General features: G+C 34.8%; 2 long non-coding RNA genes and 1 pseudogene across 2 annotated transcripts; 1 reads left to right on the top strand and 2 right to left on the bottom strand.

The window, feature by feature from the left end:
- Positions 1-847: 847 nt before the first annotated feature.
- Positions 848-2,990, top strand: LOC126725252 (uncharacterized). The gene is made up of 3 exons (XR_007655379.1): positions 848-1,015; positions 1,625-1,678; positions 2,722-2,990. It is a non-coding gene; the product is annotated as an uncharacterized LOC126725252 (long non-coding RNA).
- Positions 2,991-7,003: 4,013 nt separating this feature from the next.
- LOC126725223 ((+)-neomenthol dehydrogenase-like) lies at positions 7,004-9,724 on the bottom strand (annotated as a pseudogene).
- A 13,557-nt stretch (positions 9,725-23,281) lies between these two features.
- LOC126725259 (uncharacterized) lies at positions 23,282-25,031 on the bottom strand. Its single transcript, XR_007655383.1, has 3 exons — positions 24,172-25,031; positions 23,523-23,600; positions 23,282-23,444 (listed from the first exon to the last, which is right to left on the bottom strand). It is a non-coding gene; the product is annotated as an uncharacterized LOC126725259 (long non-coding RNA).
- Positions 25,032-26,447: the final 1,416 nt, after the last annotated feature.

Raw genomic sequence — 26,447 nt, 5'->3', positions numbered from 1 at the left:
TTAATTTTACACTATGTGTCTCATTTAATTTTTAATTTTGTGCCAAGTGAATTATTAAATGTAAAAATTGAAGAGTCTGAATCCAATTAGATTCTAAATTGAATTTCAATTAGAGTCTAATTTTCCGCCATATGTCCATCTAATTTTTTAATTTTTGTGACAAATGAATTATTTGGTGTAAAAATTGAAAAGTCTAAAATTAATTAAATTTTAAATTATATATATATAATTAAAATGAGAAACCATTACATATTTTAAAAATGTATAGTTTAAAAAAAGTATAAATTAATATTATGTATAATTTGAATATCTTTCAAGAAATATACTAATTTGAATGGTATAATTGTGATTATTTTTAATTGTATTTGTGCATATGCACGGATTAGGCACTAGTTTATACAAGTAATTGTTCTTCAAATACATTTATTTTAAATCATCTCTCCAAATGTTATATTGGTTTTAGCAAATTTGTCATTGTGGGACCATAGAAATTGTGACCCTGGCCCAATTTACCTTAGGGCCCAAGGCCCGAGTCGAGGTGGGATATAGCCGAGGACATAAAATAAAAGTCCAAGTAACCGTGAGGCATAGTCGAGGATGACTCTGTCCTCGGCGTCCCCGAGGCCCTCTTGAAAGAAAGAGCAAGAACGGTATAGGAACAGTTTTGGAAAAAACCTAAAATATTTACGTTGATAGAAAAAGGACCCCTGGTGTAACATCCCGTGAGTTTTTTTTTTTTTAAAAAGTAAGTCAGAATTTTTGTGGACCACATGTGCCCCCACCTAACCCCACTACCCATCATTCTCATCCACTCAATTTCACCCACATCTCTTCTCTCTTTTGGCCGGCTCTCTCCTTTCTTTCTTTCATTTTCTTTCTTTTCATTTTACTGAAACACACACACACCCATCCACCAGCCTCCACCCCAAAACACACTATATCACCATCATTTTTCCGACAAGATCACTGGAAAAATACTTAGGAACTCCAAAGCATCTTCATTATTTTATTTGAGGTAAAAGTTCAAATCTTTTTTGATGAGTATTATGTTCTTGTTTGAGGTTATTTTACTCAAGCTTTAATAATGTTATTCATGTGATTTAAGAGGTTTGGAAATGATATTCATGTGTTTATATGTATGGATTTTGGTCTTGGTGGATCTATTTGATGAGTGAGTTCATGATTTTTACAATGATAGTTATCTAAGGCTTGTTGTGGTGAAAATTTAGAGGTTTTGAGTTATAATATATGATAGATGATGAATATAATTTTTATTGATTATTTGGAGCTAGTTAAAGATTTAAATTGTTTGTCTTGGAGAAAATTATGATTTTGGTGTCATGGGTCACTTGATGATGTTATAAAAAAATCTTGTGGGAAGCACTTGTAAAGTGTGGAGGTTTTGATGTTAGATATGACACCTTAAAAGATTTATGAGTATAAATGGGAGTCTATGCCTTGCAAATTAAAGTGTTTTGAGAAATTTTGGAAGTAGAATACATTACATGTGAGGTTGAATACTAGGCTTGCCTAATTGACTTCTTACTTGGCAATTCCTAATTTGTAGTTAGATACAATTTCAAGCTTTGTGCTCATGGTGATAGATTTGCTTGACATTGTTTAGGTTCTAGCTAAATTCCCCTTGGAGCTTAGAGAATTAGGATTTTGCGGTTACGAGGTAAGTAGCTTTTTAATGGGTATTTTTGGAAAATAACCATATCTTATAAATATTGTTTTTGAGTCAAACACATTTTGTAAAATGATATATATGGATATATGCTTTCTTAAAAGTATTGTGTTGTGACCCTTACTATATATGAAAAATGCATCATATTTGATATTACATTTGGGGAAATGCATGAATTGTTGATATGGAAAAATGAGCATCTTTTATTTAATCTTTGATAAGAAAATCATTGATTTTATGGTGTATTGAAAAGTTAAAGATGCTTATCTTGTCTTGTATTATTTGAGAAATTGTTAGAAAATCTTTTGACAAGAATGAAGTTTGAAAACCTTACAAACTTTGTAGAAGTTAGATTATTTAAGGTTTTCTGAAACTATTTGGATATGAACTATGTGTTTCAAAGTAAGGTAACCTGTGAGTTTATGTGATTTTAGCCCTATGCCATGTGTGATTTCCCGGTGATCACCCGATTTGATTTCCGTAGTCTTTGTGACAATGGAATCAAATTTAGGTCAGTGCCCTTTCACTTTGGATGACGCGTTCTTCCCTGCTGTCCATGGGGGAAGAGGTTTCTTGATTGTGTGTGGGTGAGGCTGCTGTCCATGGGACCAAGAGACCACATGCAAGAGAGGTCCTATTTGAGGCGCTCTCTCTGTTGCCCATGGGGGGAGAGAAAAACCTTGAGGGTATGGGTGAAGCTGCTGTCCATGGGGCCAAGAGTCTGCATACCAGAGAGGATAATATCATGCCAGTTGTGAATGGGTGGATCCCTTGACCGGTCTATGTGGTAGTGTGGTAGATTTGTGATAATTTATCTTATGTTAGATATTATGGTTTTAGAAATTATATTGTTGATACTTACAGATTATGGTATATAGTTTCAAGGTATTTACTTTGAGAAACTTTGTGCTTCATTATGTAATCATTCTTGTTATATTATTATTATTGAAGATGAAACTTACATTTCCCCCACCCCCATTATTGTGCTATTTACTGGGTTTTGTCTCATTCCATTATTTTTATAAACTTTTCAGAGTAGGCGACAATCTTTTGAGACAGCTTTTTTGGTGGCTAATAGTAGTTAGACTAACTACTGATGGAGGCTGAATTTTTGTAATGGATATATTAGATGGTGTACATTTTAGACTAGGCTTGACTTATTCTTTTGTATATTATAGTGGTTATGACTGTATTTCCACTGATGAGACAAGCTGTTGTTATGTAATAGTTTTATTCAGATCTCTATTCTTTTGTGGCCTATGGTCCTTGTAATTAATGCTTAGAGCTCTGACTTACTCTGAAAGTAGATTCTATGGGATTATTATGATAATTCTTGTTGTTGGCACTTGATAAAAATTTGGTGGATTGAATTGTCAAAAAGGAAAAATTTACAGATACTTGAGACGTCTCTCTCATGCTTTGGACCCTTTGGGGTTTGGGGCGTGACACCTGGACAGTATGGCGACAAAGGACGAAGGGAAAGCTGCCATTACTGCCATTGAATACTCTACACCTGACAGAACCATGCTCTTCAGCTTTTACAACCACCCCCAACCACTTTGGGTATGGGCTGATGGGGCAAGTATCAGTCCTGGAAAGTCGAACCTACACGTGGACGTAGGATAAGGGATACAGGCTAATATAAAAGGAGAAGCAAGCAATTCGGAAAAGGGGCTGGGAAAAAAAGGTTAAGAACCAGAGCCTCCCAGGTCGAATCGAGGAGAAAGACTTCTCGAGCAAGCATAGTTTATTTCCGTATGGACACCACGACTAGCCATCGTCCGGTGACCAAGGCCTAGCCTTTCAAACTCACGCTCTACAAATTATATTGTTTGGGCCCTTAACGTGCGAACCTAATACTATTTTGGGGCCGTCACTAATTGAGTCCTTACAATTGGCGCCGTTTGTGGAGAGGCTTGTGTGTTGGCATAGGCGGTGGGTCGAGAAAGTCCCCCCGTCACTTCCAACAGCCCGTTGTAGTGTCCTAACATAAAGTTCCATTAGGGGCTACGTTTTTCCATTAGGGGCTACGCTTCGAGGCGTCAGTAGCGCGGATGGCTCTAGGGGCTTGGCCGAAGGGCTAATCCCCCTAAACCAATGTCCCACCCCTTGGCTGAGGGGCTAATCTCCCCAAACTTAAAAAAGCTAAGTTTTGGACAGAATCAAGGTATTGCATGGTCCTCAGACTCAAACCTATGGGGAAACCAACTACTTAAAAAAGCTAAGTTTTGGACAGAACCAAGGTATTGCATGGTCCTTAGACTCAAACCTATAGGGAAACCAACTACTTAAAAAAGCTAAGTTTTGGACAGAACCAAGGTATTGCATGGTCCTCGGACTCAAACCTATGGGGAAACCAACTACTTAAAAAGCTAAGTTTTGGACAAAACCAAGGTATTGCATGGTCCTCGGACTCAAACCTATGGGGAAACCAACTACTTAAAAAAGCTAAGTTTTGGACAGAACTAAGGTATTGCATGGTCCTCGGACTCAAACCTATGGAAAAACCAACCACTTAAGGAGAATTCTAAACTGCTCAGTCCTACAGGATGATTATATACTAAAAGTTGGATTACGTCCTAGGCGGAATGAAGGTCCCGACCTGTCCTCGGATCCTCAGTTCTAAGGGAACTGATGCAAACGAGCGTTTAAGTTCGGTACGATCGTGCTTCAATCCTCGGACCGGATGCCAAAAATGGCTAAGGCTATGAAGGATAGTAAGAAGGTGACAAATCACCCTAATACTTGGCGACCCACATGGGCAGCTCATTTTGGGTTACCCCTCCTCGGATGATTACCCCCTACACAGTATCGAGCATTCAGCTGTTATCTTGGTTAGTCTTGGGTACGTAACCTTTTTCAGGTCGGCATTATTGTGCCGAGTAGTTTCAGTAAGCTTGGAATAATATCTTTTTCTTAACAAGGGCTTCGGCCCTAAGTATCGTTTTTTCAGGTTGGCATTATTGCGCCGAATAGTTTTAGTAAGCTTGTAAAGATATCTTTTTCTTAACAGGGGTTTCGGCCCTAAGTATCGTTCAGAATATAGAAAAAAAAAGGGGTCATATGATAGTATATCTATTCACAGCATAACTATTGCAGAAAAGAAAGAATACATAGAATGAAATAATGTCAACTTTTATTAATATAAAGAAGTAGTACAGCGTACATTGAGGGGCTTAAACAAGCCTATACAAGAAGCTAATTACAAAAGCAAAAATAAAAAAAATAAATACAATAAAACGACAAATCTTTTTAAACTCTGCTCCAGAAGCGATCATGTATGAGAGGGTGACCCCCTTTGGTGGATGAGGAGAAGAAGAGGAAGAAGTAAAAGCACCAGGATGGATCTGGTGATGGGAAAGAAGAAGAAGAGGCGGCGAAAGGAGGCACCAATGAAGGAAGAGAGGAAGAAGCAGGGATACTTAGTCCTTGCGTCAGCCCTGACTCCTAACACGCCGGTGCCATATTAGCTATGCTCGAAGGAGAGCGGATGGTACTGATGATGAGCAACCCCAGCTCAGTTGCACCAAAAGCTTGATGCGATTAACACCTGCTTCGGATTTTGGCTGAAGGAAGATGAGAAATATCTTGAGTCTCTGCCTACCCTGCCCTGATCGAGCCATCTTAAGCTTCGGAGGGACACAGTGCTTCTGGAGAGGATGTGGTTCCTTCACCCCCGCTTTTACCTCAGACATATCACACTCTAAGGTTTGATTGTACTGATAAGGAAAACTTTGAGCGCAGCTTGAGGTTTAAGGCTTTAGAAAGGTTAAAGGGCCTCTATGCAAAGGAAGTACCCTCTTGTCTTGCTTCTTATATGGAAGGTAAGTTCAGTGGCATTTAATCCGTACAGATTTCCAAGAAGAGCTGCAAACGAGATAGTGTCCATTCAACTCCCCAACGTCATCTATAACCGTCAGATTTGATTGGCCTCGTAAAGGAAAGTTATTAAAGACGCGCCTCGTACACGGGAATGGCAGGAGCGCATCGTGAGTAAATCTAAAAGAATGTCTCGTAACTCAGCACATTTTTTAGGCAGATGAAGAGACACTGACATTAATACGGGACAAAGTTGGGCAAGCCATGATACAGGCCCGACATCACCAAAACCTTCCTCCCCGACCAAGAGGTCAAGCAGCAGGATTTTGAGGGGCTATTGTGGGACCATAGAAATTGTGACCCTAGCCCAGTTTACCTTAGGGCCCAAGGCCCGAGCTGAGGTAGGATATAGCCGAGGACATAAAATAAAAGTCCAAGTAACCTTGAGGCATAGCCGAGGATGACTCTGTCCTCGGCGTCCCCGAGGCCCTCCTGAAAAAAAGGGCAAGAACGATATAGGAACAGTTTTGGGAAAAACCTAAAATATCTGCGTTGATAGAAAAAGGACCCCTGGACAGTATGACGACAAAGGACGAAGGGAAAGCTGCCATTACTGCCATTGAATACTCTGCACCTGACAGAACCATACTCTTCAGCTTTTACAACCTCTCTCAATCACTTTGGGTATGGGCTGATGGGACAAGTATCAGTCCTGGAAAGTCGAACCTACACGTGGACGTAGGATAAAGGATACAGGCTAATATAAAAGGAGAAGCAAGTAATCCGGAAAAGGGGTTGGGAAAAAAAGGCTAAGAACCAGAGCCTCCCAGGCCGAACCGAGGAGAAAGACTTCTCGAGTAAGCATAGTTTATTTCCGTATGGACACCACGACTAGCCATCGTTCGGTGACCAAAGCCTAGCCTTTCAAACCCACGCTCTACAAATTATATTGTTTGGGCCCTTAACGTGTGAACTCAATACTATCTTGGGGCCGTCACAAATTGAGTCCTTACAGTCATATTTCCCATTTTTTCATTTCGTTAATTTCCTTCTTTTCCTTTTTCTATCCTTGTTCATTAATGCTGACAATGGCAGAGTAAGAAAAATCTCTTCAATTTCTGTCAATCTGAACGATAAATATCCGCTTGATTCCCTATTGAATCATTCAATATATTGATTATTCATAGCTTTTAGTCTTCAGTTCAGAGTGTGCATAAAAGAATGAAACACAGTAGGTTGTATAGTTCACTTCAAAATGGGTGAGAATAGCCGGAAGTTTATCAACACCACCATATCAAAAAAGAAAAAGAAAAAGTTATGTCTTGTTTTCCAAAGCTAAAACCAATGCAATCTAATTCTTATCAAATATAAAGATAAAATCATCTTTATCTTCTTAAGTTTATTTATAAAGAAAGAAACATAGTTCTTATCCAAAATTTACAGAATCCAAGCAGCAGAAGTTAAATCTTGACATGCTGCAATTGAAATACAGCTGAATCAAAACTCAGCTACTTCAGTACGATCAAAATAGCAGCCAGTCGGGCCTCCATCAGGTAAAAGAGATAGCAAAACTGGGCCTCTAGCTCCCTCTTCTACACTCATTGTCCCTGTGTTCCAGTTTATAGCTGTCTTGACATAGCCCGGATGAACACAGTTGATACACATGTTAGGGAAATTAATGGCAAGAATTCTAGTATAGGCATTGAGAGTGGCCTTGGAGATGCTATAAGCAGGCACCATCAATGGCCATCCATTGCCTTCAAGGGCATTTTCTTTCAAGTCATGCAAAAATCTTCTTATAACGGCTTCCAATCTTTCTTCGGTTAGAGTTTCTACATCACTTAGTTCTTTTTTTATATGCTTACCAGGAATTCTTTGCATAAAGTGATGCTTGTATTAGATAACTTGTAATATGACACATTTGTTCCATGTGGTGCTAGGAACTCAATGAAATAATTGATAAAATGTGGCAATGATCAGTGGATAATCCAAGGATGCGATAACTGCCAAACAGATTGCTCATTTAACGCCTCTGTTTGATTTAAGCAAAAAATTGATACTGTGAACTGGTCTGAACTCACTCTATCATTATGTACATAGCAGATGATAATACATGCCTTCTTTGCATCTAATATGTAAGACTCTAATGTGAATGAAAATGAGATCCTCTTATGATGTTGGAGGTAAATCTAAGTAATAGGCTAGTATTCTGGGGAGCATTCATGTCATAACACACTCATGCTTAAAAAGTACACCAAAAGAACTTCACTGTCATTTTGTCCTTTTGGAGATTTTTGTTTCTCATGGATTAAAATGCAATTTTCATCTTGCAAATTTGGTCCCAGTTCAATTTGTCCCTCAAAATAAAAAAGTTTCAATTAGTTTCTTAAAAATTTCAAGGGATGAGTTTTGTCATTTCTGCCAACATGGGGTTAAAAAATTATTAAGTCTCGGACACAACATTTTTCACAATTGTTGATATGGACTATTATTATTGGTGTTTAATAAAAGCAATGTCAATGTTAGACCCAAGTGAAAGTGATGTTGCTCCAATCACAAACAATATCAACCACTGTGTTAGTTACCTTCATACCTTATACTATCCTTTTTATTTATTTTTGGATATATGATAATTGGTACAAGGCTAAATGTTGAATATATGTACAGGTAGAGGAAGGTTAACCTTTTACCTTTAGCTCACTCCTGAGGGAGGACACATTTACTATCCTTGCCCCTGTAGGGGAAAGCTGTAATAGTGGTAGGAGAGCTTCTGTTACTTTTCTCACACCATGGTAATTAGTATTCAAGCATTCTTCTGCTTTCTCATAATTTGTTTTAATCACTCCGTGAAGTTCAATCAACTTGTAAGCCTGCCCTGAGAGCTGCATTGAAGTAGAAGTTACGGATATCGCTCTGAACAAGGCATCCATCAAAATTATTGTCTTTATTTTTATGAACTTACCCAGGATGAGGGGTCTATATTTTAGGCCTTTAGGCCTTCCTCATCAACCACAACTCCAGAAGCTCCAGCATTATTAACCTGTAAAAGTCAAAGGAAAGTCATATTACATTTGTTAATTAATGAAAGATGGTTAATGATTCATTACGCAAACTAAAGTTTATGTAAACATTTTTTTTTTGTACAAGGTTAATGGATCACTCACTACACCCAAAGTTGGTGAACTTTTTTAAATATCAGAATTCATAATAAAGGCATTATAAATTATTGTGTCGAATCACATAATTATAAATTATCAGAATTCATAATGAATGATCTAAGTGGTCAAAGGTTTTCACATCGAGCTAATTTTCAAGTATGCCTATCAGCCTACCACGATTATTCGTGATATCCAATGTCTATGAGGTAGAGAGTTAATGGCAAGGACAAAAAAAAGTGTGTACAATTTAGGCAACATACTGAATGATTTGAGAAGAAAGTGTTCATACAAATTTCATCAAGGAGCTTTTGGAGGCATTAACTGATTGTGAAGTCACAGCATCTCATTTTCATAGAAATATATATACACATAAAGTAATGTGCTAAAAGAGATTTCAGCAAAATCCCACGTACCCTTGAAATAACTTCCCTAGCTATACACTTTAATTGAATGGTTGGTATAAGATTCAAATTGGAAAGAATTTCATCCTCAAATCCCACATACACTTAATAATTTGGCAATACATTTTACTTGAATGGTTGGTATAAGGTTCTAATTGGAAAGAATTTATTAAGAGCCTTGTAATTTAGTAACACTGTTGTTTATGAAGAGAAAACGCTTTGAACACCCTCTCCAACTTGATGTAACAATTAGAAATATAAAAAATTAAAAAAAAAATGGAAAGAATTTCATCATTACCAAGATATCAAACCTGCCAAATTTTTCCTGGATGAAATTGGCCAAGGAATCGATGCTAACTGGGTCCAAAACATCGAGCTGATGAAAAACTATATTTGACAAACCCAACTCCTAGAGCTTCAGCAAAGCCTCCATCTCCCTCTTCTCATTTCGAGCTGTCAAAACAACTGTCACACCTTGAGATTCAAGTTGCCGAACAGTTTCAAGACCAACGCCCTTGTTTGCCCCTGTAACCACTGCGTACCTATAACCAACAATGCGATTCTTGTCAAGAAAAGGTAAGCTGCTATAGTGCTATGTGAAAGAAACTGAAAAAGATAATAATGTGCCTTTCTGCTGCATGTTTTCCATTGCTTCCCATTTCTGCAATGCTTGGATGCCTTGATGAACTTCACTCTTGGTTTCTTATGGCTTTTATATATGCTCAACCTGTTGGTCTCTCAGTTAGCTCAATAACTTTCCATTATTCTTGAAAACATCAAAAGGTAACAACCAGCATATGCAAACTGTGTTATTAATTACTTGCAGCCAAACCACATAAATGTTCCATTAAAATACTAGTATTGATCCAAATTACAGTTAAAGAAAAGAAAAGGGCAATCATACTTACAAGTTACAGCTAGGAAATTAAGGTAACAATATTAGTGTTGAGTGGAGCAAATATATATGGAGATACTGGTGATCCAAGAGTGATGAGATATGAAAAGAGAGGATATTACACTCTCACTATTTAAAGAAGGGGAAGTAACTTGAGCCTAGTTGGTGCTTGCATTGCATGCAATGGATAGAAAGTGGGGTGTGCATGGTTTTCTTTCTCTTGGAAATGCCAAAGAGCATATGGTAGATGCCTGGTATTATTCCTAGATAATATCTAGTAGATATGCCGCATCACAACCTTATATGATGTGGAGAGATTGTTATTATACCCACACAATGTGTGGGAAAATTTGATATCATAATTTTGTATTCAAACATTATTAAATTAATATATTGTATATTATATATTGTATATTTTTAAAAATTCAGTATGTATTATTTGAAATTGGGTTTTAAATTAAAACATATGAAAAAATCCCACAGTATATAGCCCTTTAAATTCATAATTTACATGATTACTTGGATTATATGGTAAAATAAGACCAACCTATCCATCATGGCATTGCAGAGTGATCTAAATATAGTCGTATAAAACCCCTGTTTTGTTGATCTTGTCTCTTAAATCATAATTACCATCTATGCAACTAATAAGATCTTTAGAGAGTATCATATGATAGAGAATTCTAGTAGATTGTCTTCAACATTGTGAGATAAAGATATTTATTTTTTCTAGGGAGTGTACATGTTCAACCAAGAGGAATTAATCACGGAATATTTAATCACCGTCAACAATGTGAGTTTTCTCTTTGATTTTCCTAGTTTCTCACTTTTAGAATGAAGATGGCATTGGCATATACAAACTATAGTGATTGTCGAGTAGTTATACAAAACTCTTCAATACATTATTGTTCATGGTATCTAAAAGTTTATTCTCCATTTAGGCTTGCATTACAAATACCAAAGACTTCATCATAAAAACCAAAACTGTTGAGAAGCTTATGTGGTGCAGTGCTTAATTGGGCAAAAGTGGGGGCACCGTAGGCATTGCATTTGTTGTTCCCACAACATAAGCTTAATCTGGTGCTGATTGTTAAAATAGAATTTGTGCAATTTCAAGGCTTGCAAGGAGACTAAAAGGGGAAAATAAATAATAATAAAATATTAATTCAAAAATGTTAAATGAAATAAGCATTGCATATATGTAATATTTAAGTAAATAATGAGACACCACAAAGGATGTCATTATTGCTAGGCTATCACTTTGAACTCCCAAAAATTAATATAGGGGGTCTAGATATAAGGATAATTGGAATAATAATAAGTGCCAACAAAAAAACAATCTAATTACTCAAGTATTTATACATAAAAACATTAATAGTATAATGATGTTCTCAAGTAAACTATATTTAATCTTATTCTCCTTTTGGTCTTTTCCCAAAGATAATTAGCTAAGTAAATTAGAAGCTTACCAAGAAAGCTTAAATCAATAAGAAATTTGATGGTAGAGATGTTGATTACTTGTAATAGAATGACCAAAAGAAAAAAATATACAGTTTTGAGAATAAAATATAAGAAATCTAAAAGCTATTTTACCAATCACATGGGATGCAACAATAACAAAATAGCTACATTGAAGATTTTTTTACTTTTCCTATACTCTTCAAATACGTATGAATCCACCATTTTGTTCATATATAAAAGAAATGTGGAAATTTTTCATTATCAATTTGCTTCATATCAACATCAAGAAATTTGACAATAATGATGGGCTAAATAAAATAGTGTTAATTTCCATCTGCATCCCATAAAATAAAGCAATTATGAATCCATATTTAGTTGTGGTGTCTCTATTAGCTCCAAAATGGCAAATAGTTTTCTAAGTGAAGGCTCTTAAAAGTAAAAATTTGTGAGTTTCAATAATTGATTGAGCTTGATTGTTTCCAACAACAAAATATTTATAAATTAGTTTCAAAGTAACATTGGATTCTGAATTAATAACTCTCTTTTTTTGTTTGGTGATTTGTTATTTTTATACTTAGAAATATTTCCAGATTTTTTAGCTTTTCAAGTCATGTCTATAAAATTATATAAAAAAAGTGTAAAGTATAGTTTTACAACAATCAACAATGCAAACCCGCATACCCACATCGAACATCTTATTTCTACTACTAACAAAGAAATTCTTTTTCCCCTTCAATCTTATGCTTGCAATTACTTACAAAAAGAAAGTGCATATGCAAATGTGGACCAATAGAAACACAAATATTAAAATCAAAATCCTCAACATAAGGTGTTGTAATTCATGCAATATGTAAATGGCATTCATGGACATAAACTTATGAAACCTCTCCCAACCATTAGGAGCCACAAAAACATTTGAAGCTCAACTATGGAGACATCAATTAAGAGAATGGTGCTCAAGTTTAGAAATAGTTTTCAAAGGTATTCTCCCCATTGATAACCTTCTCCTTTCATAACATCAAAATTTTCAAGATTCATGTCTTAAAACTTTATCTAAGAGACATTTCATACCACACATCTAAGAGAAATTTCATCCAAGTATATGTCATGCAACAATAACCAAAAAAGCAAAATTGTCTGACATTCCACATGAGATAAACAAACAAATGGGTGACAATTAAAGAGTTTGTATTGACAAAAAGGAGAAAAATTACTGACAAAAAATCAAGCCTAAAGATCGATTGTTTTATCTTTTCAGTTTCATCAATATGTCTCTTTTGCTTTTGCAGTGTCTAGTTCTCCAGTTTTCTCAATAGATTAAATTAGATGGACAACGGAGTAATCGAGAGCATGAAACACAAATTGGGTCTTAGTAGTTTGGGTTTTGGTAAATAGAGAAAAAGGAGATAGTGTGAGAGACAGATTGGTTACCTAGTTGATTGAAGAAGAGCAAAAAAAACCGTAGCATTACTGAGTCCAATGGTGTTTTTATAGCATTTGTAGAAGTTGAGAGGGAGCAATAGCAATTTATATAGAAAACAAATCAATTGGGGGAGAATAGGAGTTGAGATCAAAGAATTGAAGTAGTATTGAATTGATGTTAAAATGGATTTAATAAGGTAGTGGAAAAGTGGGGTGCTGTTATCTATTTGTTTGATGGAGAGAGAGACTAAGGAGGATTGTTAATTGTGAATTCGAATAGTTAGCCGGTTGGGTTTAATGGAGTAATTGGGGAGGGTGAGTGGGTTGCAGTTAGATCAGTAATTATGAAGAGGTTATCCCAAAAAAAAAAAAATGGGGAAGATGAAATATAGGAAAACATTCAATGGATAGTTGAGGGGATTTTATTAATTTTTTTATATAAAAAAAGGAGGCTTTTGAGTAATAGGAGGAGAGCATAATTTAATGCAAAAGAGTTGAGACTATTTAGAATGTGTAAAGTCATGAGAATATATAAACTCATCATATGTTTTGCACAATTTAAAAAAAAAGGGAAGCAAAATAAAAATAAATAAATAAAAGGAAGCATAATTTAATGCAAAAGAGTTGAGACTATTTAGAATGTGTAAAGTCATGAGAATGTATATAGTCATCATATGTTTTGCACAATTTAAAAAAAAAGGAAACAAAATAAAAAAATAAAAGGAAAATAAAAAACAAATAAAGAGATGACATGAACGATGATGTGGCTCAATAGGAGCGTAGAAATATTCATTGCTATGCTTCAGTTTTTAGATATATATAGACTAGTATTTTTTAAGAAGACAAATGGTGAAGATTGCGCTCCTCTTATTTGTGGGTGCCGTCTTGGGGAAAGAGGATGAAAATGACAAACTTTTATATATATATATATAAAATTTGGCTAGCTAATAATATTATTGGGGCCACATAGTTATTAGTTCACAAGTAGGAAACTTCTCTACACATACCATTTAAAAATGGCCACATTCCCCTATTAGTCGAAATTTCACTTCTTGTCCTAATGTCTTGACTCAAGAGTTAGTTGGATGTGATTGGAAAAAGTCCTACTTCCAATCTTGCTAAGCACAATATATATATATATATATATATATATAATTTTATGTTCCACTTTTAGTGTTGTACTTTACGTTTCACCAATTATTATATGTTATGTGTCTTTTAAAATTAAAAAAAAAAACTTTGGTTATTTTATAAGAAAATAATAAAAGACATGTGGTAGGCTAGATTGCTAGCGTATAAAATGGAACACTTCAAATAAGATAAATGATTTTTATTTTTTAGATACATTAAGTGTCAATAATATATTATGTATGTCTGTGATCATCTATGATTTTGGTCAATCTATATCTATATATATATATATCTAAAAGTTGAAGCGTAATTTATTGTTGCTATACTCTTGTTTAGCCACCTCATCCACCACATTATTAGTCTTTTTCATATTTATTTTTTAAATTTAATTTTTTAAATATTAACTATATAAATATATTGACTTTACAAATTCATTTAAGACGGTTTTAGCTTTACAAATTCATTTTAAGCAGTTTAAACTTTACATATTCATCTACTAAATAATAAATCAATGGAAAATCAAAACAAAAGTACTGTTGTGAGGGTCCCTTTTTGGACAGTGTCCAGGCCCAAGTAGAAGCAAGGATCCTGGGCCTTTTAATTGTTGTTTTAAGGGACTGAGCTTGGTTCACCACAGCTAAATGGGATGATTACAAACCAAGTGGTGCACAGAGCAGGAATCCTACAATACATACATACTAGCAAATAAGAAATATATATGCATGGAACAACAAGAAACAGTAAAGGAGTAATGTGATAAAAAAAGTCAAAATAAACGTTAAGGATTCTTAAAACAATATGAGATATTCCATTACTTTTCTTAATTGTGTATTACAATATGCTCACTAAGACGTGTTACAAGGTTTAAATAAGCTCAAAAATCACATACTTAGATGGCTCTCCAAGCCTCTAAGACTTGCAAAGTTTGAATCCCTTTGAATTCAAGTATGTTTTATAGTGGCTGTTTGAGGATATCGGACGGTGTTTTCCTTTCTTTTACTACTTTGTTTGAGTCTTTAACATAGTTTCCTCAATGATTCTATTCTAATTTACTGTTGCTGAATGCCCCCTCACTGTTGGCTGCTTCCTCTTTTTATAGTATCATCCTAGGGTTTCGGGGTACCATTGATTCCCCTCCTTTGCTCCCCTGGGTACCAGAGCCAATGTTGTGCCAGCAACTTTGGTGGCTGGTCCCTTCCTTGTTTCTCATAATTTTCTTCTTTAAGTGCTTTTTCCTCAAAAGACTCTTGTTGACTTTCCGTTCTGGGGTGTCTTTAGAGAGCTGACCTTTAATCCCTCTTCCTTCAAGGCTTCTAAAACTCACATTTTCAGACTCAGCTTTTTGGTTGCCTTTTCTTTTGTCATTTTTCTTGAGTGAGCCTATTCCATCCCTACCAGGTTGAAAGTTTTCCAAGCTACTTCCCTTCATGGTTCTTCTTTCTGGATTCCCCGAGGTACCAGCCCCTTGTTCATGAATTGTTAGTCTCCAAACTTTCTGGTTCCTTGTTGCATCATTAGGTGGCTGATAAGGACGTATTTGTTCTTCGTTCCTTGTGTTTCTTAGCACTCCTTTTGAGCTGTCTTAATCTCATCCTAGTTTTGCTACACGTCCCGAGGACCCCAAGCTCCTGACAGTCCCTGGGTATCCCGGCCCAATTCTTACCACTGGACTCCCTAGTGATTTTCTGTTCTTGGCGGGCTGGGCTTTTTCTTTCTTCCCTTCGTTTCATGGGCCCTAGGGCCTATCCATTCGTGGGTCTTGGGCTTAAATCTTTTTAATGGATTTGAGCCTATCATCTTTTTCCTTATTGTGAGTTCAAGCCTTTTATTATATATATATATATATATATATATATATATATATTTTTTTTTTTTATGGAGTTCAACTCACTGTGCTATTTTGGGCCTTGGTGTAGCATTGTAACTTTTTTAGACCGCAACAACTATCTACATATATTCTTCTTGGGTGGTTTTAAATTTAAATATTATTTTCCCCTTTTATCTTCTTTTATTTTGACTCTTCTTATTTTCTTCCTCTAACTAAAATTTGCCACTCTCCTCCATTCTATGTATATTTTTCTTATAAAAAAGGTTCTCTCTCTCTCTCTCTCTCTCTCTCAATTTTTTTTCCATTTTTTGTTGAATTTATTATTATTATTATTTTTATTGCATTTCTACCTTAGATTGATGAATATTTTTGTTTTTTAGAATTTTACTTTTGATTGTTTATAACTGAAAAATGAAATCAATGAAGAATACAAATATTCACAAGTCTTGCTTAATCATTGATGGTAGAAAAGATATAACCTGATAGTTACCCATTGGAGGATCTCCAACTAGAGGTTTGTACCCTCATTGTCCTATTATTGACTAATTCATAGGTGTTCCTTGATACAAATTTTTTTTTTAATCATTGTCAGGGGCAGTTTTTTGTGTGTAGCCATGTGTCTCCTGTTGGAAGTATGACTTTGCTAAGTTCGGATTTGTTTTAGGGAGTTTAACCCGAAATTTGACATTGGGCCGCATAGACCAATGGCTTTCGGTGTATTTTTAAGTCTACAAAATAAATGAAGGCCAAAGTCTTAGAATCATGATAATGATTAAAATAAATAAATAATATGTTTAGCATGATAGCTTCAATTAAATTGTGAGTTGATACGTTATTATTATGTGTATTAAGTGATGTTCGATATTAGAAAATAATTAATTAGGTATCAAATGTCCAATAATGGGATGAGTCCAATAGTCCATATTCAGCTGCGGTTCATGGTTCATGTTCAAAATAATAAGGTATGTCCAACAATGGTCCATGTCCAAATAATATATGTCCAATGGTAGTTTATTTCCAAAAAATATGTGTCCAGTGGTGGTTCATGTCCAAAGAATATATGTGCAATGGTGGTAGACCGATTTATTAATATGTATGTTTATTAATGAAGTATTAGTGAGATCGTGTTTATTAAATAGTGAGATGATATTAAAGTAACTTGCATCCAGCGGTAAAATAATAATGAGTTAACATATAGTTAATAATGTAATTTTAAAGATGGAGAAAGTATTGACTTATCTATTGATTTATTAATATGTATGTTCATTAATGAAGTATTAGTGAGATCATGTTTCATTAAATAATGAGATGATATTAAAGTAACTTGCATCTAGTTGTACAATAATAATGAATTAACATGTACTTAATAATGTAATCTTGAAAAATAGAGAAAGATTGACTTATCTTCACAGTTTGTAGCTCCAGCTGTAGAACAACAGTGGACTTATGACATTTTAGCAGCGTGATATTATGAGTCCTTTCATGGTAACTTCATGATTGAAGGGGAAAAATGGGTGCAACTAGAGGGAGAGAGAATATGTCCAGCCTTGTGCATAGGTTGGTTAAGTTTATCCCTTTTCATCATGCGCTTAAATGACTTTCCCCATGTAATGCTCTTTTAGTTTTTGGTCAAATATGAGTGATGTTGCCTTCCATGAGAATGACTTTTAGTATTTTAAGTTTTTAAAAGAGTGTTTGATATGTTTTAAGATGTGTGGAGATGGTAAGAAATATATATATATTTTGTGAGATATGGTGTTTGTAATATGTATAGGAATTATATGTAGATACTTTGTTGGACATGGATCTTGTATATGTATACTTAGAGACATGGAGTTTAAAGATACATGAGAAGTATGTATGGGTATTTTGTGAGGAATGTGTTTGTAAAATATATGGAAGTGTGAGATAGATATTATAAAGGTTAAATATAGTAAATACATGAGATTATAGCTGCTGTTGGAGTGGTTTTTTGTTTTATGTCATGAGTTATGTTGCTTTCTAAGAAGGAAGATTTTGTATGAGAAATAAAGAATGAGATGGAGATGTATTTTTGGGCAGTAAAATGATGAAGTTTCAGAACATTAAAGTGTGGGAGAGATGGATAGTGTGTAATTGTGTGGTGTAATAGGTGTGATGTAATGGTGTTATTTAAGAAGAGATATTTTTGTAAGGGAGATGGAGAAGTATGGAAAAGTTTAGAGATATGTGAAGCAAAGTGAATGAAGTTTTAGAATATTGAGGATGAGAGAGGGCTAGATCCCCCCCATGGTGTGTGGCTTGGTCCTCTTTATATAAAGCCAAGCATGTAACTAGATTAGAACTAGTTGAAGGAAAATTTAACAAATAAGAAAAAATCTTTGACAAAGTAAGTGGTTTCATTAGTGGGTTTTTGTTTTTTAGCCAAAAGAAGAAAGTTTGAGACTTTAATACTATTGGAGCTGCTATTACAGTTGTCAGATGATGTCATCTGAATGACATCTTTTACTTAGAGGAAAATATTTGGCATTAAATTCATGGTTTGGCTAGAAATGGTAAGATAATCTTTATGAGATCTTTCTATTTTTGGTACTACAGTTGGAGCTGTTGCAGTTTTTGCAGAAGCAGTTTCTACAGAAGTTGTTGCTGCTTCTGCTGGAGCTGTGGCAGCTTCTGCTGGAGCTGTTGCAGCTTCTTCTGGAGCTGTTGTTGGTATTTTTGGCTAAATTTTCTCTTTTGGAAAATTATATGTTTAGTCCATATTTAATTTTGGTAAGTAATAGACTAGTTGGTTGATATTTGATGAAATTTTAGAGATGTAATTATAGTCTTTTTGTATTTTAACCAAATCTTGGAGAGTAAGGAGAGCATCTAATACTAGATATGAGATATTAATATATATTAAGCCATGTGCTTGGAATTGATTTAAATGAAAATAATAATATAATTAATATGAAATGATATAATTATATTTTTAAACTTATATTATATGATGGACATTAATTTTTATGTAAAGAGCATAAGGAGTTTTATCATTTTAAGTGTTATGTGATATGAGAGGCTTACCAAATGTTACCTATTGCACACTGACGCGTTAGAGTTCAAGGAATTGGAGAAGACATGCCAAGCAACATGTTTTCCTTTATCAATTTTGAACCACTAGAGTTTTACTGAACATACTTCTTGGCCCTCCAAACCATGACTCCCAAAACTCCCCTGATGAGACTCATGAGCTTGCATCTTGAACCGAAAATGAGATGTTGTGCCATGAGCTCAAACTATGGGCTTTGATGAGATTGTATCGCCATGAGTTTTGGACCATGGGCTTCAGCTTCATTTTGTGAATATGGACTCTTTTGGGCTTTAAAAGAGATTTTCCCAAAATCCATGATAGTGTTGACGTGGTGCGGGTCACCAATGAAATGAAGCCATGTAGTGTGAAAAATTTGTTCTCAACAATCATTTTATTTACAACACTATATACTTTTAGTGAATGCTATTTGTTGTTGATCTAATTTGGAAAAAAAATCATACTATAATATGTTATATTTTGTGTTATTGTTAGGTTTTAGCTTATTTGGGAAATTACAAGATAGTTTGAACAAGCTGATGAAGAACAATTAGTTTAGTTGAAGACGATGGTCTTTGTGCAATTTCCTTTCACTATTTAAAAATATTTTGTTGAACAAATTAGTAGTAAATTGTTATGTAGTTTTTTATATATGATGTTCTTAGATGCTTGAATAATTGTTCTAAGTGTTTACGAATATTTTATGTTATTCTTCATCTTCCTTATATCTTATTAGTATATTCTTTGAGATTTTTAAGAAAACAAATTCAATTTTGTGTTTAAAATTATTTATTTATCTATTTATTTTTCACATATTGGATGAGAAGTTAGATAAGATTATGACAACATCAACACAATACTTATTCTTTTCTCAAAAAAAAATTCTTTACTTTTTCCCCCTTTGAAATTGTACTCTTTTTTTTTTTTTTTTAAAGGAAAAATGGTTACAATATTTTATTTTTCCCTTTCTTTTTTATTTTAAATTTTAGTTTTGATGAGTTTTATTAATTTTTTTAGTTACATTTCTTGGTGTTTTTGATTTTATGGTAGAAAAAATTGGGTTTGAGAAAGTTAGTTTAGAACTAAAAGAATAATTTCCAAATTTTATATATTTTTTTATGGTAAAAAAAATATTATAAATAACTTTTATTAAAAAATTAATATTTTCACTAACTTACGTTTTGAATTCTTGAGAAAAATTGTATTGTTTTGATCTTGGTACGACATAAATTATATATATTACATTTGTGGTTGCTACTATAATAAATGAAAATATGATTATGAATCACATTACTATTTATTAAATTAGTCTAAATTGAAAAAAAAAAATTAATGAGAGTATCTAAAAATATTATCATGCACAATGTGTAAGATCCGCGACTAGTAGTAATATTCTCATAGTAGTTTTGTACGTGGAAAAATGTTATTAGGACATGTTAGGAATAAATTAGCAAATAAGAGGAGGTGGGATGAATATGGTTCGGGTTTTTTCTTTTTCTTTTTATCATTTATTTTAGGTAAGTAAAATAAATTAGCATAAAATTAAGAATAAGTGGACAACTGACTCATCTTCATATGTGAAGCATTGGATGAAATAGAAAGAGTGACAGGAAATTTGGATTCATCCATATTCATGTCCTATCCATTTTGATATGACCGAATTGGATCATTTTATCATGCCATAATTTAAATCAATACTGAAATGGTGATTATCAATATTTATTTAAACGTTAATAATGTAGAAACATCAACTCATTTCAAAAATGGATATATAAGATTTTAAGAATAAATTTCTCATAAGAACTTTAGATGATTGTAAATTCTAATTATAACTAATATACTAACCCTAAAGAAAAAAGGAAAATAATAATATTACATCTATTTTTAACATGAAAAAAAGAAAAAGAAAATACAAGGATGGATTATGATTATTTAGAGTATTTACTGTAACTCCAATGTGAAGTTAGGAGTTTTTTTTTCCTCTTACAGGTGACAACTGTTTAAATGTTACTCTCGTGAGGTGATAAAAAAGTGAACAGGGAATCCATATTAATTTAAGCTTTTGAGTGAAGTTGTGGTGTGCCCCTGTGTTAAAACTGTTTAAATGTTACTTTCGTGAGGTGATAAAAAAGTGAACAAGGAAACCATATTAATTTAAGCTTTTGAGTGGAGTTGTGGTGTGCCCCTGTGTTAGAAATTTAGAACCCATTTCCCTCTTCTTTGTGTGTGTGTGTTTGTTTCTAAAAAAAAAAAGAATGGATAATTGTCTCACATTTCTTAAGAGAGTGTGTTGTATATAGTATAACTTGTCTCACCCTCTCTTAAAAGTTTTCGTGACTTTTGAGTGGAGTTGTAATGTGCCTTTGCGTTAAAACCTCTTTCTTTCTTCCTTTTGTGCGACTCCATAGCAGCTTAGATTAGATATTACCTTGCAGGGTGTGGCTTGATGGTTAGAGCTTTCATATTGTTTTACATGATGTTTGCTAAGAATTGAGTGGTTCAAGCATAACAAACGTGTTGTGTCCACAACAATAACCCTATCAAGACACCGGTATTATACATGATGAGTCACACTGAAGACCCTTTTTTTTATTCAGGAAAAAAAAAAAAAGAATCCTAGAGTAGATTTTTGTTGAGACTTTGTGAGATAAGTGGGTGGTGGGGGGCACAGAGAACATGATAGTCTGGGTGGGAAGAAGGATGTCAGAAATGTGAAACTGGGGAAACTGGAACCACCGCACATACTGCTAAAACAATCAACCATTCGATTCAATTTCAACCTCTTTTTTCCTATTTCAAATTTGTCAGTGCCACTCCTGCCTTATTGACTCCGCAAGACATATCGTGGAGGTGGAAGCCCAGCACTCATTTTGGACTTCCCAAAAAAAAAAAGAAAAAAAAAAGATTGGATTTAATTAACTTAGTCGTAATTAAAATTTGAGGGTCTAAACAATTACCTATATTGGATTAGGAAATTCTCACAAGAAGTTGATTATTCGTAGCTTTCAGTCTTAAGTTCAGACTCTTCAGAGTGTGAGTAAAAGAATGGAACACAACAGGTTGTAAAGTTCAATTCAAAATAGTAAGAAAATGAGTGATTTATTTCTTGTTTTTCAAAGATAAAACCAAAGCAATCTCATTCTTATCAAACATAAAGAAAAAAATTGAAGGTAGTTCTTATCCAAAATCTTTACTTTGAAGCATAATGTTGTAGTTTCCACTTTCCATAGGTCAAGTAGAAGTAAAAACTTGATTTGACATACAGCTGAATCAAAACTCAGCCACTTCAGTACGATCAAAATAGCAGCCATTAGGTCTCCATCAGATAAAAGAGCCAGCATAACTGGACCTCTAGCTCCTTCTTCTACAGTCAATATCCCTGTATTCCAGTTTATATCTGTCTTGACATAGCCAGGATGAACACAGTTGATACACATGTTAGGGAACTTCTTGGCCAGAATTCTAGTGTAGCCATTGAGGGTGACCTTGGAGATGCTATAAGTAGGTAGCATCAATGTCCATCCATTGTATTCAAGTGCATTTTCTTTCAAGTCATGCAAAAATCTTCTTAAAACCACTTCCACTCTTTCTTCGGTTAGAGACTCTATGTCGCTTAGTTCTTTTCTTATATGCTCACCAGGTATCCTCTGTATAAAGTGATGCTTGTAGTTGTGTTAGATCATTTTTATTAATATGACACATTTTTTCTCCATTTGGTGCTAGGACCTCAATGAAATATTTGATAAAATGTGGCAGTGATTAGTGGATTATCCCAGGATTAGATAGCTGCCAAACAGATTGTTCATGCAACTCCTTTTATTGATTTAAGCAAATACTGTGAACTACTGGTCTAAATACACTCTATCATTGTGTTCATAGCAGATGATAATACATGCCTTGTTTGTATCTAATCTATAATACTCTTACGTGAATGAAAACGGGTTCCTCTTATGATGCTGGAGGTAAATCTAAGTAATAGGCTATTATTCTGGGCTCATACATCTTGTAACACACACATGCTTTAAAAACATGCCACAAGAACTTCACTGTCACAAGAACACATGAAATTTTCATCTTAAGGGGGTTAAAGAAATTGATAAGTTCAGGGACATAACATTTTTTACAATTGTTGATATTGACTATTGTGATTGATGTATAATAAAAGCAATGTCAGTGTTAACCACAGATGAAAGTAATGTTGTTTTAATCACAACTGCAATATCAGCCCATATGTTGTTTACCATCTAACCTTATTTACTATTTTTTTGTGGGCCACCAAATTTTGGTTCTGGTTGCCAAAGTAGCTTACTATTTAGAATAGGGTTCATGCAGCAAACAATGACAATTTGTACAAGGCTAAATGTTGAATATATGTGTGGATATAGGAGATTAGCTTTTCACCTTTAGCTGACTCCAGCGAGAGGACAAATTTACTATCCTTGCTCCTGCAGGGGAAAGCTTTAATAGTGGAAGGAGAGCCTCAGTTACTCTTCTCACACAATAGTGATTAGTATTCAAGCATTCTTCTGCTTTCTCATAAGTTGTTTTAACCACTGCTTGAAGTTGAACCAAATTGTCAGCCTGGCCTGAGAACTGCATTCAAGTAGTTATGGGTATCGGTCTGAACAAGGCATGCATCAACAATTTACTGCCTTTATGTTATGAGCTTACCCAGGATGAAGGGTCTATGTTTAAGGCCTTTAGGCCTTCCATATCAACCACAACCGCAGAAGCTCCAGCATTATTAACCTGCAAAAGTCAAACGAAGGTCATATTATATTTTTTAATTACTGAAAGATGGTTACACAAACTAAAGTTCATGTAAACTTTTTTAAAATTTTAGAATTCTATATCTTGTACTTTTACAGCTGAGAAAAACAAATCACAAAATATTGTAATTTAAAAAAAAAAAAATTAAAAGCAGCAAATTGTAAGTACTTGTATCTTATTATTATCAAGTACTTGGGGTAATGATGCAATAAGGTCATAAGGCCATTTCGGCATGAGATCTCTTATTATACAAGGCCTACCAAATTATTATGCATTGACCAGCAAAATGAAGACTGCCCTTTTGTCTTTCTGAACTATTTTAATTTTGCACCTCATTTCCATCATAATCCAAGTTATCCAAAAACGTGTATCTATAGTAAATTAGTATGATAGTGTATATTATTGATAGACATAGTCAAGTCTAGAACTATGTATAACATATGAATTCAGTTAAAACCTCATTCCACTAAATGCAGTAGACTTATTTCAAGACATCAATATTTTATACCACAAAAATGATCTATATGGTTGAAGAAGAATTAAGACACACATTGTCATTGAAGAAAAACGTTTTGGGCGTAATGCCTCTCTGGCCTTCCTCGTGAAGCGATCCCACTTTATGTGGCTTTTGTCTTCCTTGTGAAGATTTTTCTTAGTTGACTTTGGTTGATCTAGCTTGCTATCTCCCTCACCTCCTTTATGATCTCACCTACTCTCAACAACATTTATCTCTCTTCTCCACTCCACTCTCAGTTAATATTATAGTACGGCTCTGTTATGGCAGAGACCTCTGTTGATGCCATTACTTCTCAAGCGGCCAAACTCAGTTGGCTTAAGAGTAAAGTCAATCTGGAAGTAGTTTCAACCTCCAGTAATACATCCAAGTGTTTACTCATTGGTAAGATTTTATCTAATAAATCCTTTCCCAGAGCGTTAGTTAAGGACATTCTAACAAAAGCTTGGAATTTATTAAACGAAATAGAAGTAGCCTCAGTGGATAAGAATGTTTTTGTGTTCACCTTCAAGCATGAAGTTGGGCAATTTTTGCATTGGGTGTGGTCTACTGGGTCATGACCAAAGGGATTGTCAGGATAGTGGCACCCAACGGTTTATGAGGGAAGGAGTTTCTTTTGGCTTTTTTGGAAGGTGGGTGCGTGCAGATAATGACGAATTCCAATCAGGTATGAATCTGGAAAGTCTTTATAATTCTGATATGTCTGGGAGTGGTGGTTACCGCCATGAGGCGGCTGGAGATGGTGCTTCAGTTCCATCAGGTCCTCCAAATTGGATTTAGTTAGCCATGGAATCCTGGAATGCCATGATTGCTAGGGAAGAAAAAGGTGTCAGAGATGAAGTAGTGGTTTGCCTAATGCAGTGTAAACCTTCTATTTCCTTGTTGATTGATGGGGTTGGCATGGAGCGAGAGACTGCTAACCTATCCAATTCCTTGGTTAGGTTAGGCTCCCTCTTCAACCCAAAGCCCAACTAATCCCATTTTCCAAAAGCCTAATACCCAAAGCCCACCTAGCATGTTAAGACCCAAAAGAAAATCATGTCCCTCTAGCCCACCAAACTCCACTTCTATAGTACCCAAAAAACCTAGACTCAACAACTTTGTTAATCCCCTTAGCCCATCTCTTAAGAAAAAAACTTCCACTTCCACACCTCCCTCGAAACATCCGTCCCATCTTTTATCCCCTAGTAGAAGAAAGTTTCTCAAAGCCAAAACTAGAGCCAAGTTTGTTTCTCGTGCTCTTAATTAGAAAAATGGCAAAGGTAGGGTCTCCAAGTCTCATGTTTCTTTTTCTTCTTGTGTTCTTTTGATGGCTGAGGAGGTGGGCCTTATCATGCCCCCCATCTCGCCATAAGGGCTCTAGCTTGGAACTGTCGGAGTGCTGGTAGATCCTCGACAGTTAGGGCCCTAAAGGAGCTAATTCGTGAGTCAAATCCGGATTTAGTTTTCCTTTTAGAAACTAAAATAAAATCTCCAAGAATAGCTAATATTAGTAATAGATTAAATTTTTCCCAGTTTCAATGTGTAGAGGCTGGTGGTAAGTCTAGGGGTCTTGCACTTTTCAAGAGAAAAGGTGTGGATTTAGAAGTTGTTTATTCTGATAAAAATATGTTTGCAGCTCTAGTTTATTCGGATCTCCCTGAGTCTCCATGGATTTTGTTTGCCATATATGGGCCTTATAGGAGGGCGAAAGGAAAGTTTTTTGGGAAATGCTTGAAAATATGGTGAAATCATTCTCAGGGCCTTGGGCTGTGATTGGGGACCTAAATTGTATTAAACGCTTTGAAGAGAAACGTGGGGGTCATGCAGTCTTTGAATGCTTTGTGAATTGTCTTAAGGATTTTATGTCTAATACAAGGGCAATCGATTTGGGCTTCAATGGCCCTTCCTTTACTTGGTCCAATAGAAGAGAAGGTTTAGCAAATATTAAGGAGATGCTGGATCAGTGCTTATGTGATCCGGAATGGAAATCTCTCTTCCTTAAGGCCGGAGTCAGGCATCTATGTAATTCAAACTCTGACCACAACCCAATTTTGTTGGACACTTACTTGGAGCTAGAAAATCCTCTCCGTCCCTTTTGTTTTGAAGCAATGTTGACTAAGGTAGAAGAAAGTAGATTGGTTGTTAAGCATGCTTGGCAAGTTCAGGTGGAGGGTTCTCACGGTTTCAAGCTAGTTAAAAAATTAGCAGTAACCTGCCACGACTTGAAGTACAGGAATAAGAATTCTTTTGGGAATACGAGGGAAAAAATCAATTGCCTCCAAGAAAAATTTCTGAGGTTCAACAATCTGCCCCCACTAGGGAAATTTTGG

Source organism: Quercus robur, chromosome 1 (assembly GCF_932294415.1).
Source record: "Quercus robur chromosome 1, dhQueRobu3.1, whole genome shotgun sequence".
NCBI lineage: Eukaryota > Viridiplantae > Streptophyta > Magnoliopsida > Fagales > Fagaceae > Quercus > Quercus robur.
This window is presented reverse-complemented; position numbering and strand designations above follow the sequence as displayed.